The 16,153-nt window shown below is 45.2% G+C and overlaps 1 protein-coding gene across 1 annotated transcript in view; it reads right to left on the reverse strand.

The window, feature by feature from the left end:
- KCNJ6 (potassium inwardly rectifying channel subfamily J member 6) overlaps positions 1-15,045 on the reverse strand; it is a 292,133-nt gene extending 277,088 nt beyond the window's left edge. The window contains exon 1 of the mRNA XM_059063976.2: positions 14,339-15,045. The gene's annotated coding sequence lies outside the window, so the exon portion shown is untranslated. The remainder of the gene's footprint in view (positions 1-14,338) is intronic.
- Between the last annotated feature and the right edge of the window lie 1,108 nt (positions 15,046-16,153).

Consider the following 16,153-nt stretch of genomic DNA (forward strand, 5'->3'; position numbering starts at 1 on the left):
GTTATACAGGTTATACGGTTATATAGGTACAAATGTGGAGAGCTTTCCTGATCCATACATAAGCTTACATACATTTTGAAACTCATTTGTACTCACAAGATTCAGTATTGATTTTGCTGTAAAATTTTGTTGACTGAAAGTGCTTCAGGAATGGGGTGGTCTGGTTTAAGTGAATCACCTGGATTATCTCTTCCACCCAGGAATAAAGCGAATTTCAACCGATGGTTCCTAGGATTTCAAAGTCAGTTGTTAAACCTCTTTCTAGCCCATGAGCTCACTTCCCTGGGTTGGTGACGGTGCAAGGCTGGGCACAGTTCAGTCTTTGATGATGTGGGTTCCCAGGGTGTATCTGGGGCATTAGCCTACCCACAAACTTATTTCACCTTCAGAGGCCTACAGTGAAGCTGTGAGTAGCATCTGCCTCCTGAACATATTCACTTGGCATTTAAAAAAAGTGTGAAATCATTAGATCGCTCTTTATAATTTTCCATATCCTCTTAGAAGCAAGGTATGGGGAAAATAGCTCACTAATCTATTGAGTTTATTTCCCTGAATTCTCCCTACCCTATAGCTGGGAAACCTGAGAGAGAAAGAAGTTCAATAACTCATCTCACAGAGCTTGGTATCTGTCAAAGCTCATTCTGTAAACCGCATGCCTCAAGGTTAACGCCAATCTCTCAGGCTTCTTGAAAGGAAGTGTGTTACGGTTAACAGCATGAGGGCTTAGACCAGCACAGACATGTCAGAAAACCATGACCTGGAAATGACTGAGCTCCGATTTTTATATAACTCGGAGAAGTGAGAGTGTCACTCACCTTGTCCCATCCGAAACCCGCACTCATTCCTTTTCCTCGTCATTCACGTACCGTGTTGGAGTGACATCCAAAACAGACGTTTTCACTTGTACAAGTTACTATGGGAAGAAGGTGATCTTTCCCTCTTATGTCTCCCCTCTGGCCTCGGTATACAAAATTTGGGTGTTTTATTTCTTGTTCGGGTGGTCTTTACTGAACGTTTGGAGATGGCTACAATCTGGCTACAGGGACTGATGCAAGCTGTATTCATCTTCCGAAGAGAGCTATTTTTAAATAGTTTTAACAGTGTCTAATCTGTGTATCGGAATCAGAAAACTTTAGGCATCATAGAAATGTTAGTCAAATACCACGTATTGAATTGCTCTTCCATGAAACTCTTAGGGAGGAGCACAGAGGGGGCGCAGTGATGTCTAAGCCGGGCCCTCGTCGGCAAGGAGGTTTGAGGCCGGCAGAGCGGTAGAGCACATGCAGGTACGCAGCAGCCCATGACGTGGCTGCAGGACAAGGCCCACGGAATCGTGCTCACAGAACAGTGGCCACGGGACGATGCCCATGGAATGGTACCCACGGTGAGAGGAGAAGGCTCCAGCATGACAGCACAACTTTGAATTTCGGTGGTATCTTCCAATATACTCTAATTGACCTCTTAAATTCAGTGACCTGGACACTGAACTTCAGAAGTTGCCTAGTTTATCATTTTGATTTCTCAGATGACAGCACAGAAATTTCCATCCTTTCCTTTTAAAGCATTTTGAGGGTGTCAGAACCTCTGGCTCCAGCAAGGCCACCTTGCATAGATCTCAGGCCCATTTTCTCTCTCTGCTTATTAGAAACCACTGCCCATTCCCTCTCCCACTGCCTGAGATTCCTTCTCTTGTGCTCAGGGCTTCAAGGCCCTAGTTGGCAGTTTTCCTTTCTTTGCCCACTGGACGGGATTTCTCTTGTCTTTTCTCATGCAATTGAACATTTATGAAATTTGGGGGCGCTCTAAGTGCACAGAGTGATCTGTTCTGTGGTTAGAATCCGAGGCACACATGATTCAACCAGTTCCTCTGTGTCTGGACCTGGGCATGGGAAGAAGCCAGGATGGGTAGGGAGGGCTTGTCACTGAAGTGACTGCTCTGCTCGCCGACCTCGTGTTTCCGGGTTATTATGCTGGCAATACCAACAGTTCATCTGCAAACTTAACAGGGAAAGAAGTAACTTGAGTCCAGATTCCTTACATGAGTAAAGGAATAAACTAGAACAATACCTGCACATTGCAAGAGATTGGGCAGGCAAATGAGAATTACAATTTCTCACAAGGACACCCAGGCTCCAATCTCAGTGCTAATAGCATTCTGACACTTCTTTTGCCACAAAAGGACACACTTTGGATTGGCTGGGGTAACCAAAAAAAGGTTAGTATAGTTGAACAATTACTTTCTTTAAGAAAATATTATTAAATAAATAACAGAAATTAGAGGTTTATTTGAAAATGATCGGTGGATTTTAATTAAATGTTCCTCTCCCAGACTTGTTTTGTGTGTCACCACGATGCCATTTTTCTCTACGAGTTGCTCTAAAATCCAGGATCTACACACTTTACGGGAGGGCTACTGTGGATGACTTTGGTATGGTTTTGAAGATTAGATGATTATTTATAACCAGGAATTTTCAGCGGATTTATTCTTTCTGATCTGAGAATGCCACACAATCGCCCTCATTACCCAGTGCCCGACATAACCTTTTCGTTCTCCCCGTGAAAGCCAAATCTCACAAAAGATTCAGCATTGCTCATTTAAAATAAACTCCACGTCTGCACACGACAGGAATGGAGGATCAAGACTCTTATCTCCATGGTGTAGACCAAATAAACTATTTCCCTGAAAAATAAAATTCACTGAAAGAAACATATTTTAGTTCACTATTTTTATTATTTTGTGGTCTTGTAAAAAAGACCTCTACTCATTGTGCAGTGGTAGATCTGACCCACGCCTCTCATTGTGCCAAAGGGGGCCATGACATTTAGGTTATTCCCAGATGATGGATGGTGGGTCCATTTTATATTTACTCTTTGGTGACAGCTCCGTGGGAGCCCTGGGTTAGTGGCAGGCACTGGTAGGATATATCCTAGAACTCCATGTTTCCTGGGGGCTCCATTTATGCTGTTCGGAGCCAGACTAAGTCTCCAGTGACTTCCATAAAGTCTTCAGTGAGTTTTACTCCATGGGCAGAGGAAAAGTAGGAGTCCGACACACATGAGTAGGGATAAGTTATGAGATGAATCTCAAGCAGCACTGGTTTTGCAAACAAGAAAGGAGTTAACGGAGCTCTTTCTTCTCTCGGTTCTGTGTCACAAAATGACACGGTCCCACCACCTGCAGGATTAACAAATCTCCCATGCATAACCCTGCACATACCTGTCCCCATGGTGCCTCAGGAACAACAAATCCACAAAGACACATGTTGGAACGCTGCAGCCCAGCGTTTGCACGGGAAGGTGATAATGAACCATCGCGCCACAACTCTAACCTCAGCTCTCACTGCAGCCCTCGCTCAGCCTCCTTCCCAGTCGTGTCATTTATTCACTGGAACGACCTCAGCACTCCACGCCGGGACAGCAGCCACGTGCCAGCCCTCGTGTTCACGGAGCACGCGACGTTGGAGCTTTCTTTGGGCTGAATCTACCTCAGCCTGGTCTCCCGGCTCATGAGCGATCTAATTTCAGTACTAATGAAGGCACTCAAATGGGACCATTTTTCTGTTGCTGGTTTACGACTCTGAGCATACCTGGGTCTTCTTCCCTTCCCATCAATGTCTGGCTATCTCCTGACCCCAGTTTTTCCTCTCTTCCCAGTCTGCCTTGCCCGAGGCTGCCAGATTAAAATGGCAGAATAAAATCTGTGTATCCTCTCCTTTGCCCCCAACCAAAGCCATTACTTGAGATTGAAGACTCTAATTCCGTACTGATGCCTGGACTCCGTTTTCTCCACGGTGAGGTACACCAATACCCCTGCCTGACCAGTCCTCATTGCCAATGCTCCCTCCATGCAGACTGATTTCTCATTTGAAATACACTCTCTTCCCCGTTTCCCCATCAAAACCCTACTTCTTCCAAGATTCCTTTACCTTCCACCATATGCTTTGATGTTTCCTACTGACACCAGCCCCTTTGAACATCCCCCTTCTTTACCCAAAGCCTAACACTCTCTTGTTTAATGCTATGCTTCTTTGTCTTGGGCATTACTGTTTCACGGATACTCTTATTTTTGTAAAGTCTAATGCCTCTGAAGGCTGAAATGAGGATGCTTTTTGTTTTTCCTCCTTTGTCTTCTTTACATAGCAGTTACTCGTAAAGATTTGTTGACTGACTGGTGGAAGGAGCCATGATGATGCAGGGGTAGCTATTAAAGGTCAATATCTGGAAATGTGCGGACGGTCAAGCGATGCTTTAAACAAAAGTGAATATTATATAACTATAATTATTCTTCACTTGGTCACGTGAAGCTTTGCCATGATAAGCCCATTATTCAATTCTTATAATGTGGCTTTTCTCCAGAGTACACCATTCTTATGTCCTGATAGCATCTTTTATTTAAAGGATAATAGAGGAGACTATTAATTTAAAATAAGAACTAAAAACCTTCTGGCTGGATTATCTGGAATTCCAAAAGACTAAGCAGTTTATTTACATGAAGAGAGCAAGAGAGAAGCCCTTGGCTGCCATACTTTTCCCCACTTAGTACGATTGTGCATATTTTATCTGTTGGAACAAAAGCCTTTGGTTTTTGTCTTTTTCCCCTGGGCATTGAGACCAGGTTAGATCTGCACATGCAGTGGAAGATAAAAAGACAGGCATTCCACCTCCAGTTGTGACTTTGCATGGCTCTCAAGTGAGCAGACACTTGGAGGTCTTCACTACAGGAAGAAGCCTACTAGAGGGGCTGCATTTGAGAAGAACCTAAGCCAGTCGTTCCCCAAATTTAGTGTGCATTCAAATTCCTGGAGGAGATATGCAGATGGTTAGCTCCAGCCCCAGAGTTTCTGATTTAGTGGGTCTGGGGTAGGCTTGAGAATTAGCCTTTGTAACCAGTTGCCTTGGTGATACCATCGCTACTGGTTCAGGACACAGTTTGGGAACCATTGACCTAAGCTGACTTCTGCTCACAGAGGTCCACCATGGCCAGCAGGGAGCCACGAGAGGGGCTGGCTTGGGGCTTAACACTCCTCAGCTGCTGACAAGGCATAGGGCCACCGAATTCAGTCTCCTCGATGAAGGAATCCCCTTTACGATAGCAGAATCTATAACAGATTCTTTATTTGCTTCTCTCTTTGTGTCCTCTCTCTGTATATGCCTCACTACAATGGGTACGGTCACCCCAGGAGGGTGAATATATATTTAGGGTATTCACTGGTGAGTCTTCAGGATACAGCTGAAAAGGAAGGGGTCCATTCCTTCTTTGCTATTATTGAAACTGGATTCCTTAAGAGTAGGAATTTTATCTTATTCACACCATATTTTGCACAAAAGAAATGTCTGCCAATCTGAAATGTACTCTGGCTGATATGTCATGGAGTCCTGACTCTGAAAGCAACTTGGGGCTTTTTACAAATAAGAAGGTTCAGAGTGCCATGAGAAACCTCCAAAGGGGTATTTCATGCCCTATCTATTGATGGAAGATAGAGAGGTATTGACAGCATAAAGCAGCAGGGTAAGTGTTTTCCTTGAGTGATGAATCCTGTAGATGCAGCCTGGTCATGTGGTCCCTGCATTCCAGATCTGCTCTCACTGACCACACATTTGTATATGGACTGAGATGTCATTTTGGTGAAATATGACTCATTTCTCTCATAGAGAAATGATGGTTCCCTCATAAAATGATGACCTCAGTCCATCATAGCCTACTCTATGGACCTCAAAGAGGTCCGGTCTGATTTGTTGACTGAAACTTAGGTCATCACTGCCCTCTTAGGACTTGGAAGCTCTTTGTGTTGGTAGAGACTTTAAAACACATGCACTTCAGCCCCATTTCTTAGCTCCTCCAATTTCTTTGTGCCTTCCAATGATGGGGAATTCAGAGCTATGGAAATGGAGAGGACAGATCATATAAGCCCTGCCCAGTTCTGACTACAGAACATTCTTTCTTATATGAAACAGAAATGTGTCACTTTGCAACTTCTACCACTAGGTCCTAGTTGTATCCCTTAGAGTCCATCAGAACAACTCTAATCTATCCTTCGTCTTCAAATATTAAGACACCTGAAAACAATGATCTTGCCCTCCTGTCAAGAATTCCCTAGAATTCTCCCCAGTTCCTTCAACTACCTCTTATAATACATGGTTTGGACTTACCTACCATCCTAATTGCTCCCTTCTGCATGAGACTGAGTTGAGTTACATCCCTTCTAGATTGAAATGTCAGGAGGTGGCGGTGAAATAAATCCTCTCTTCAAAACCACTCTCTTCATTAAACAGAAGCTCCACTATGAGATGTTATTCACTTTGGAATGGCAAGATACTTAAAGTGTTCAAGGGGTCTCTAATCCAGTATAACTGCACCATGGAAGGATGAACACACATTAGTGGTAGGTGTTCACTGTTTCATGCTGGCAACCTTGGGCCCTTCATGAATGGGCCAGGGCTTTGGCGCCTAAGTTGGAGGAGTGGAATGACATAAGAGGCTGGAAGCACTATGGATCTCACCACTACATCTCTTCTGGCTCTTTCTCTCATAGCTTTTTCATACATCTCCTCCTGACATTTCTCTTTGCTAAATGTATATTTGGCATTAAGGCTGATCTCTCCCTTCTAATGAAAAGGTATAGATTTTAGTTTCCAAGGGTACCTGCTCTCCTTGAGGCAGGCAGGAGTTCTCAAAGACTACTTCCAAATTACATGGTCTATTTTCAAAAGAACACTGACTATTGTTAGATTAATTCAACCTAAACTTAGAGCACGTGTCTAACCTATACACTATTCAAAACAAAATGCAAACTGCTAGTCAACAGCAAGTGCTAGATACTGGAAGACAGCATCTAATGCTTCCGCATTCTTAGGCACAATGTGCGTGTAATTGTCAGCCTGGGAAACTTGCTCCCAAGCATGCATTGTGAAGTCAGCTCTTCTTTGTGTCTACTTTAATGGTTCGGCTACCAGAAGTCAAACAATATAGATTTGCGTCTCTTTCGTAGGCATCACATATGCCTACTCCTAAAGTCAAAAGGTTCCCAACTAATTTATTTTAAAAAATACACCACTGGAGGGTTTCCCTGGTGGCGCAGTGGTTGAGAGTCCGCCTGCCGATGCAGGGGACGCGGGTTCGTGTCCCGGTCCGGGAAGATCCCACGTGCCGCGGAGCGGCTGGGCCCGTGAGCCGTGGCCGCTGAGCCTGCGCGTCCAGAGCCTGTGCTCCGTGACGGGAGAGGCCACAGCACTGAGAGGCCCGCGTACCAAAAAAAAAACCAAAAACCAAAAACAAAAAACACCACTGGAGAATGATTCAAGAGCTCAACAAAACACTAGTCCAACCGGGGATCTTTTCACCATTGGGACAAATCATTTGCTTTGCCCCACTCTATTCCTGACCCACACTAACTGTATTTGATGCCAGACATTTATATTAAAGTAGTCAAATCTGCATGCTTAACATGGGTATATATGCCAAAGACTCAAGGGTGTTCACCCTACCAGTTTGCCTTCCTCCTGGGCATAGAGCTAAACTACAATTTCCAGCTACCCTTGCAGTTAGGTGTGGCCACAGAATATGGGCAGGATTGATATAATTACTTCCAGGCTTGTATCACTGAAAATCTCCTGCATAATCATGTACTCCCTCTTACCCTATCTGCCAGCTGCATATGAGCATTAAGGAGATCATGGAAGCCAGACGTTAAGATGAATAAGTGTCCATCAGCCTGGGTGCTGGTATGGCATCAGCCAAATAGACTTATAGGGATGAAAAATAATCCTCTGTTTTGCTAACCTGCTGAAATGTAGGGATTTTCTGTTGCATCAGCTACCTAATTAATAGAGTTCACATAGCCTCATTGAGGACCGAACTTAATGACACATTATAACAAATAAATTATTTATGTACTATTTATAAAGTGCTAACTTTGTGCTGGACATTGTGCTAAGAACCTCATTATCACATTAATCCTCATAACATCTCTGGAGTAGACATTATTGTTATTTTCATTTTACAGATGGGCAAACCAAGAGCTTGAAGTTGAGCAAGGTCACCCAGTTAGTGTCGTGGATTGTACCCTTGTCCCCAGTTATTCACCTCCTTCTCTGTAAGAAGATTGTATGTCTCCACCTGTTGTTATGTGACTTGCAGTGCCCCACTGTGGGAGAAATATACGTGTCAATTTCATTGACCACTGGCGTTGGTGTGACAAGTGACTTGTGTTTGGTCAATGGAATGTGAGTGGATAACTTATGTCATATCTTAGCAGGACTCTTAAGAGCCATTGCTTAATCTGGCATTCTCCTTTCCCTCTGATACTGGAATGGAAAGTCCCAGGTCAGACTGGTCCTTCAGTCTGGATTCCAGCGTGAAGAAGACACTGAAGGGTAGTCACACTGACCAGCAAAGGCATGTAGCTTGAGGGAGAAATAAACCTTTGTTGTATAGGCAACTGAGAGGTTGTAATGGCTGTTACTGCACCAAACCTACTAAAAGCTGACGGATACATCTAGAACTTGATGCAAATGCAGTTGTTAGACACCAGAGCCTGTGCTCTTCAGCACCAAACAACACCTGCCAGGCACGCTGTCACACTTGCACAGGCTCCTGTCAGATGATATGATGAAAATTTAAAGTATCATTTTTAAAAAAGTCTGTTCTCATTCTGGGTAGGAAAAAGGTGATGCCTGTAAGTTTGAAGAGGAAACTGCCACAGCACCGGATTAAAACTTAACTCATAGCTTTGTCTCTCACAACGCATACAAAATGTTCAGATTTAGTGCCCCACAAAAAAATTGTTGGCAAGGATGTGGATCTTATAGATTCACTTGCTGGTTCATTCTGTAAAGTTTTCACACTGGTAATCACATCTCTGTGACTGGGAGTTTGGAGGTGAATATCACCCAAAATCTATCCACTAAAAGAACCACCAGTACTATGTGGTCCCTGGTCCTAAGCACAGCCATCAGCAGGAAACATGAGATGGGAGACTGAACGGGTTACTGGGATTAATCTGACCTGAAATCATCTGTAAAGACATGAAATCAATAGCCATTTCATTAAAATTTGGGGTTAACTTCATACATTGTAAGTAGGAAAGTTGATTGATGGGTCTTAATGCATCTGGACAAAATAGAGATTTGAATAGCTACTTGAACACTGCACACTGAGCAAAATCAGCTTCTGAGGTTTTATTTAAATAACTATTCAATTCAGTAATAAATAAATAACTGGGCCTCTACAGTTGATTAGCAGGTATGGTTAGATCAAGGCTATAGTTTAGGGAACACTGAATATTCCTTTTAAGATGACATTGTCCTTCTTTATTGAAAGGAAGTAAAGTTGTATCATTAATTAGTGCTAGTAAAATGTTATCAAGTATGGGTATATTATATACTTTGTCAGAGGAGAGTCAGAATACCATTCGGGCACTAACTACAGTTATCATGAGCTCTTCTTTCTATAGGATTCTGATTATTTCTAGGACTAATTATTTTAAATACATTTTAAAATGTATTTTATCCCAAATGACTTTATTTTATTTTTATATCTCTTCAAATACTTGAAGTATAATTAAAGAAAAATACCTGAATTCAACAGAAGTGTCCTGATAATTTTTTACCTTTATCAGTTCCTCTTTTATTGATACTACCAAATTTAATAATTTTATAAAAATCGAGATGGAACCAATTCTCTTTTGGTACTTAAATGAAATTATTAAAAACAAAAGAAACGGTAAATGCCATCTTAGTAAGCCAAATCCGAATTTGTTGAATTTAAACATCTCAATTCCCTGAACTTTAAAGTGCTGATACAATGAACTAAAAAAACTACCTTGCTTTGAAAAGTATCATGACTTTACACCTGGTAAAAATAAACTGCTTTTTTCCTAGCTCTCTTCCTTCCCCTTATTCTGACTCTCTCTGGTCCATTTCCCTTATTAACCAACATATTACTTACATAACATTTGATTAAGGAATAGTTAGTGAAAAAGAGAAAAGCTTTATCTTGCCTACCTGCTCATTTTGAAAAAGAGGGTTTGTCTTGTTTCCATGAAAATTCATTTTTATCAACATTCAACCCTTGAAGAAAGTAATATTTTCTACCCGTGAATGGGGTTAAGCTTCCATAAGCCTGTATTTACTTTCTTTTTAAAAAAATTGAAGTAACGTCGATTTACAATGTTGTGTTAGTTTCAGGTGTACAACAAAGTGATTCAGTTATATATATGTTTTATATATATGGATGTGAATATCTATATCTATATGTATATTCTTTTACAGATTCTTTTCGAGTATAGGTTATTACAAGATATTGAATATAGTTCCCTGTGCTGTACAGTAGGTCCCTGTTGTGTATCTGTGTTATATATGGTAGTGTGTATTTGCTAATCCCAAGCTCCTAATTTATTCCTTCCTCTCCCCTTATATTTACTTATTTTTAATATGCAACAAATGTTTTCTATTGCCTATTAAACAGCTATTTTCATGTTTTATTTTCTTTTTATCCTGTGGAGTAAGGATAGTTGTGAGAAGATAGGGAGGAATATGAGAGTGAACTGAAGCTTTTTTTTTTTTTTTTTTGTGGTACGCGGGCCTCTCACTGCTGTTGTGGCCTCTCCCGTTGCGGAGCACAGGCTCCGGACGCGCAGGCTCAGCGGCCACGGCTCACGGGCCCAGCCGCTCCGCGGCACGTGGGATCCTCCCGGACCGGGGCACGAACCCGTGTCCCCTGAATCAGCAGGCGGGCTCTCAACCACCGCGCCACCAGGGAAGTCCCGAAACATTTTTATATACTCAAAGGAAACAACCTATACCAGTCCTGTGTATTAAATGAAGACCTGGGTCATACAAGTGCATATATTTACGGATGTTTTAGGAAAAACCAGGGTGAGGTATCACAATTATATTTAAAAAATTACAACATGGCTCCAGGTACGCAGGAATAAAATTACGTTGCTCTCCTTAACAAATCCTACTTGAAATGGGTAAACCAATTAGTTTGGAGTATGCCATTCACTGTCATCGGGACATAATGACACTTTGCTCAGCAATTAGCCACCCAGGAAGAAAGCAAGCCGTAGTGTGGCAAATTAGCACACGAACATGGAATCTACCAGAAACTAAAGATAATTGATTGAGCAATTTCATTCCCGTCTTTCTTTTTTTTTAATTCATGAGAGAAACTGAACTTCAGAACTCACAAATACATTACTTTGTTTATCTAATAATCCATATTCTTGTCTGGATGTATCTTCATAAGTAATGTCTACTTTCCTTCTGCTGATAAGATTAGCTGGGGCAAATGCAGGGTAAACCGCCTTGTCTCAGTCCTAATGATACTCCATACATCACTTCTGTCTACTCTTATAAATTAAAGGATAGATAAACTTGTCCATGTCCATCAGGAACCCAAAGGTGAATGTAGTGTAATATCTCACCCTTTGCCCAGATTGAGAACAGAGTGTTTCTGCCTTCACTAGTGAGATCACAGGGGAAGAAAAAAGACTGGAAGGTATAAACACACAGCTTTATCCAAGTCCTGAGAGCTCTGCATGCATCATCTTTAGACAGCAATGACATACTCAGCAAGGAAAACCAGGATACATGTTGTTTACCTTCATAAACAACGAACCAGAACTAGCTCAAGACCACACATGCATAAGGGCATCCTCCAAAGAGGATGGCAGCCAGGGGTATTGTAGAGTCTTTATCAGCATTTCTATCCAGTTGCCAAACCGTGCCTGGGCTCTGTCATCCAAACTGTGCCTTCCAACACCTGCATGCCCCCTTTTAAAGCTTTCTATTCAAAATGTGACTTCCACCTTCCTCTACTATTTTTCCTCACCAGTATCAGTCCAGGGGGAGGGGGTGTGTGAGGACCTGGTAACCAAAGATGAGGAGGGCGGGGCACAGACCAGTCTTGCCTAAGGTGAAGACAGAATGGCGAGAGGAACTTACCTGTTTTCCCTGTAGGAATGTTGAAATGGAATTGGAATGATAATAAATCGTCCCCTCTTGCACAGTTTCTTCCTTGTTTCTATTAGGAGAAGTAACTCCTCCTCTGTTTACTATGCCTGCCTGCTACCTTGGAAATGTAGTTGCTCTGTTCACATGCTGACTTGAAGTTAGTCACTGGGTCTCATCTCACAGAGACACCCTTCTCCCTTTCCTGGAGCTCACCAGCTCTGCTGAGAAGTCTGTCGGGTCTGGACTAAGAGTAAACTATTTCTCCACCCTCCTGGGTCTCAGGACCCCTAGACAGGAGTTGGTTGGCCGGTATCCCTCTAACCACAGAGCTCCCACAGCGCCTTTCTGCCGTCTAAGCCCGACAAAAAGTTAGAGAGTGAGAGGGTGAGGAATGAATGAACGCCTTTGAAGCCAAAGGGGCTCGGTTCTCTCATCAGGGACTGATCCGTGGTGTGCGTGTGTGTGCGTGCATGTGCGTGTGTGTGTGCGTGCATGTGTGTGCGCGTGTGCGTGTGTGTGTGTGTGTGCGTGTGTGTTCCTTTTCTCCCCGGAGGATGGGATTTTCCCCATTCTCAGTTCAGCTCGGATCGTTTGCGGTTTCAATGTTCTTGACTTTGAATAGCTATTGTGATGCACGGCCATGCGTGAAATGGGTGATTTGCAAGCTTCTCTGTCCCACGCAATTCCGTGCATAATCATATACCCAGATTCTGCACTGGCAAAAGGGAGTCGTTCCTTTATAGAAAGCGATTGACTTCCCGCGACCAAAGGAACTTAATTGTGTTCGCTGGGGTAGCCGTCCGGGGTGAGAACGCCGGCGCCTGTGCTCTGGCCTTGGTGCTGAATCCGAAACCCGCTGCCGAACAATCTCAGCAGCCCCTGGGCAACTTTTGATGGGGACCGGCCAGTCCTAGGCACCCCCTCGCCGGTCGCCGGCAGGAAGCTGGGCAAAGCCTATGCCCTGGGACCCTCCGCAGGGGACGCGGCTCCCTTATTTATTTGCTTGGATCTGGGAAAGTTTTGTACAACGTTTATTTGTAAATGGAGCTGCCTTCTCCCCTCCCACCTGGGTCGCCATGGAGACTTGAGCTCTTTCTCTTTTTCTCCAGGCAAAATGGGCGAAGCTTAGTTAGCTCAGCCCTGACTGTAGCAAGCCCCTTCTTCTTTCTAAGCAGCTCCTGGGCATCCCTCTCCTCCGTTTTTCAGCAGAAGAAAGGTAGGCAGGGAATGGTGCTAGCTGGAATGTGGCATTACACCCGGTTCTGTGGGGGTCCTTGGATCATCAGACTTTGGGTAAAAGCAGGCAGGAGACACTGTAAATGTATAATAAATCTCCAACTCCTAAGTACTGGAGTCCCCCCCCCGTCCCTTTTTTTTGGGGAGTGCAGGCAGGATTCTTTGGAAAATGCTGGTATTTTGTTTCTCCACGAATCTCACCCCATTACTGTGGGTGTTTCTATCAAGATATGTTTCCTCCCTAAGAGTCTCTCCATACTGAACCCGGTACAAGAGATATACCTGTGGATTGACCCAAGGTTTTATTGGGTTTGGGGAATACAAATTTTATTTCTGTTAAAAACTCATCCAAGCTTAATGTCTTGATGCAAATGAAAATATACCCAGGAGGAAGCAAGCCAGTGGATTCATCCAACCCCCTAAATGCAGTAAACATCTCATTTTATCTGAAGGGTTTTTGTTGTTGTTTGTTTGTTTGTTTCTCTTCCAATTACAAAATAATTCAGTTTACTTCTAGGGAGAGCTTCCTATTCACTGTAGCTAGTCATCATATCACACCTCTGCTTATATTGATAGAGAACAGTTAGGAGTTATTGTTTCCCATTCTCTGCTTGTTTCTCCCCACCCCTCACTTTTCCTTTTCCTCCTCCAGTTTCTCTCTCTCTCTCTCTCTCTCTCTCTCTCTCTCTCTCTCTCTCTCTCTTCCTTCCTCTCTCTCTCCTCCGCTCCTATATGCAAAGAAGAACAAGGGTACAGCTTTCCACAAAGACAATGGGCTTTTCGCAACTGTAAATGACTACACAGCAAGCCACCCCTGCCAGTTAATCCGTGCATTTCATCTTTGCCAACGGATGTTGAAATGATGTCTGTAATAACTGACTGGGTTTCTCCGAGCCCCCGGCATGCAGACCCCTCCTCTCCCCGCCCCCCTTGCGAGTTTTCAGTTGCTAATGAGAACCATATGAAACAGATTTCCCTTCTGTTATGTAACCTGCTTCTCCCTCGCCTTTCCCTTGACTTGGGCATCCTGTTTCTCATCAGAGTGGAGATGCACGCAGCGGCGGAAACTGGGGAAGGGGAGGTGGGGACCCGAGGGCACAGATTGATGCCAGCTTCTTGCCTTCGAGCAACTCAGCGCACCGCTTACCTTGCTGCGGACTCGGTGGCTTCATTCAATCATGATCTCCTCTCTTGGAACGGAGCAAGGTTTAATAAGTCACTACACGATGGATGGCGAGGGGAGGAAATAAAAAAAGAAAAGGGAAGGAAAACTGGAATCAGATGGTCAAATTTTACAGCAGCCCCGGGAGGCTTTAGGAGACTCCATTCTCCTCGCGGTGCATCCAGCTCTGGCTCTATCTGCCCGGGTCCCGCGGATCCCACCCCTCTGCCCGCCCAACCTCTCCGGCCAGGTGCGGCCGTCTTCAAACTGGCTCCCTCTGGCCGAGAGTGGAGAGGAGGGCTGGGCGCGGGGGCCAACGGAGGGGCGGAGGGGTGTGCGTTCGGGCAGGGCCGGGGGAGGGAGACCGGGTGGAGGGAAGGGGGGAAAAGGCGAGAGTGGCGGAAAAAAAAAATCCCCGGCTAGGAGAAAAGTGATGGACCCCGCAGGGAGACGTCATGAAAGCCGCAGATTCAAAGAACGCTACTGAATTCCTGGCGACTGGCTGAGCCCGGCTGTCAGCGCACGAAGCGACGCGGCTCCGGGGATAAAAGCGAGCGCAGCGCCGCGTGCTGGAGAGAAGCCGCCACGCAGCCTGTTCCGTAGAGGCCGTGGGCGGGGACCCGGAGGGATGGAGCTGGAGACCCGGAGGCGCCCACCCACCTCCCATTTTCAGCATCAGTGTCGCGCCGGATCGACCAGCTTGGGCGGGGACACTACGACGCCCCCCCCACCCCCACCCCCAATCCGAGCCAATGCGGAAACAACCAAGTCAAGCCCCACCCCTCCAATACGAGGCTGGAAATGTGGGGATCTCGATGCCTGGGGAAGATTTGAGGGTTAGCCTCGGGTTCCCATCATTCCCCCCCCCCCCCCGCCCCGGTCACTAAGTTATTCTCGGAGAAAAGCCTGGAAAGCAGGAAAGCCGAAGCTCGGGGATCAGTGTTTGACTGCTGGTTGGAGGGGCCTCTTCCTTTAATGTTTTGTGACATCAGGAGAAGGAGGCTCTCGTCCCCGCGTCCCTCTGGGCTGAAATGGAGAGTCAGCTTTGGGGCGCGGGAGCCGGAGCGCGCGCCGTCCACGTGGCCGGCAGGGGGCGCAGGGAGCGGGCTGCGTGGGAGCCTCGGGGCCGCGCCCAGAGCGTACGCGGCCCGAGGCCAGCAGGCTGCCCCGCGCGTTCCGTCCGGACCGCGGCAGCTGGGCCCCGGTGCCCCCTGCTCCTCCTCCCCTCCCCTCACCCCGACGTCTCCGCGCCGCGGCACTGGAGAGGGAGGAGGCGCTGTGGGCGTTTTCACACACGGTCCAGGCTGCCTTCAAAGTTGACTTCGTCAGTCCCTGCACAACTCCCTCCCTCCTCCATCCTTAGAGTTTTAAACTTGCTTTGTATCGTTATTCCGGGGAGCACACCATAGGGGTCCCCTCTGCGGCCCTTCGTTTTCTTATGATCTTCACAAATAGTATTTCCACATCTCCGAAACCTTTCCACACAACTCGCTTCTACCTCCATACTGTCCACTCTTGTATGCCATCTTTTTCCTGGGATAAATGGGTTGACAGCTGAACTCTGAGAGCAATCAATACCGTTGGTTGATAATTTTGTAGTGGTCCTTTCAGTAACTGGCTGTTCTTGTGCCACGTTTTAAAGTGGCTTTCCCTCCACAACATACAGGATCTCCATTTCCAAGACGGTGACCCTATTCAAGAGAAAGTGCTGGTCAAGACCTCTTATTTCCAGGATTATTTTATTCGACATTCATACTTTCTAATTACACAGCAATTCAGCCCCTCAAGAATGTTGTCTGC

The sequence above is a fragment of the Kogia breviceps genome, chromosome 5 (assembly GCF_026419965.1).
Source record: "Kogia breviceps isolate mKogBre1 chromosome 5, mKogBre1 haplotype 1, whole genome shotgun sequence".
NCBI classification, from domain to species: Eukaryota; Metazoa; Chordata; class Mammalia; order Artiodactyla; family Physeteridae; genus Kogia; species Kogia breviceps.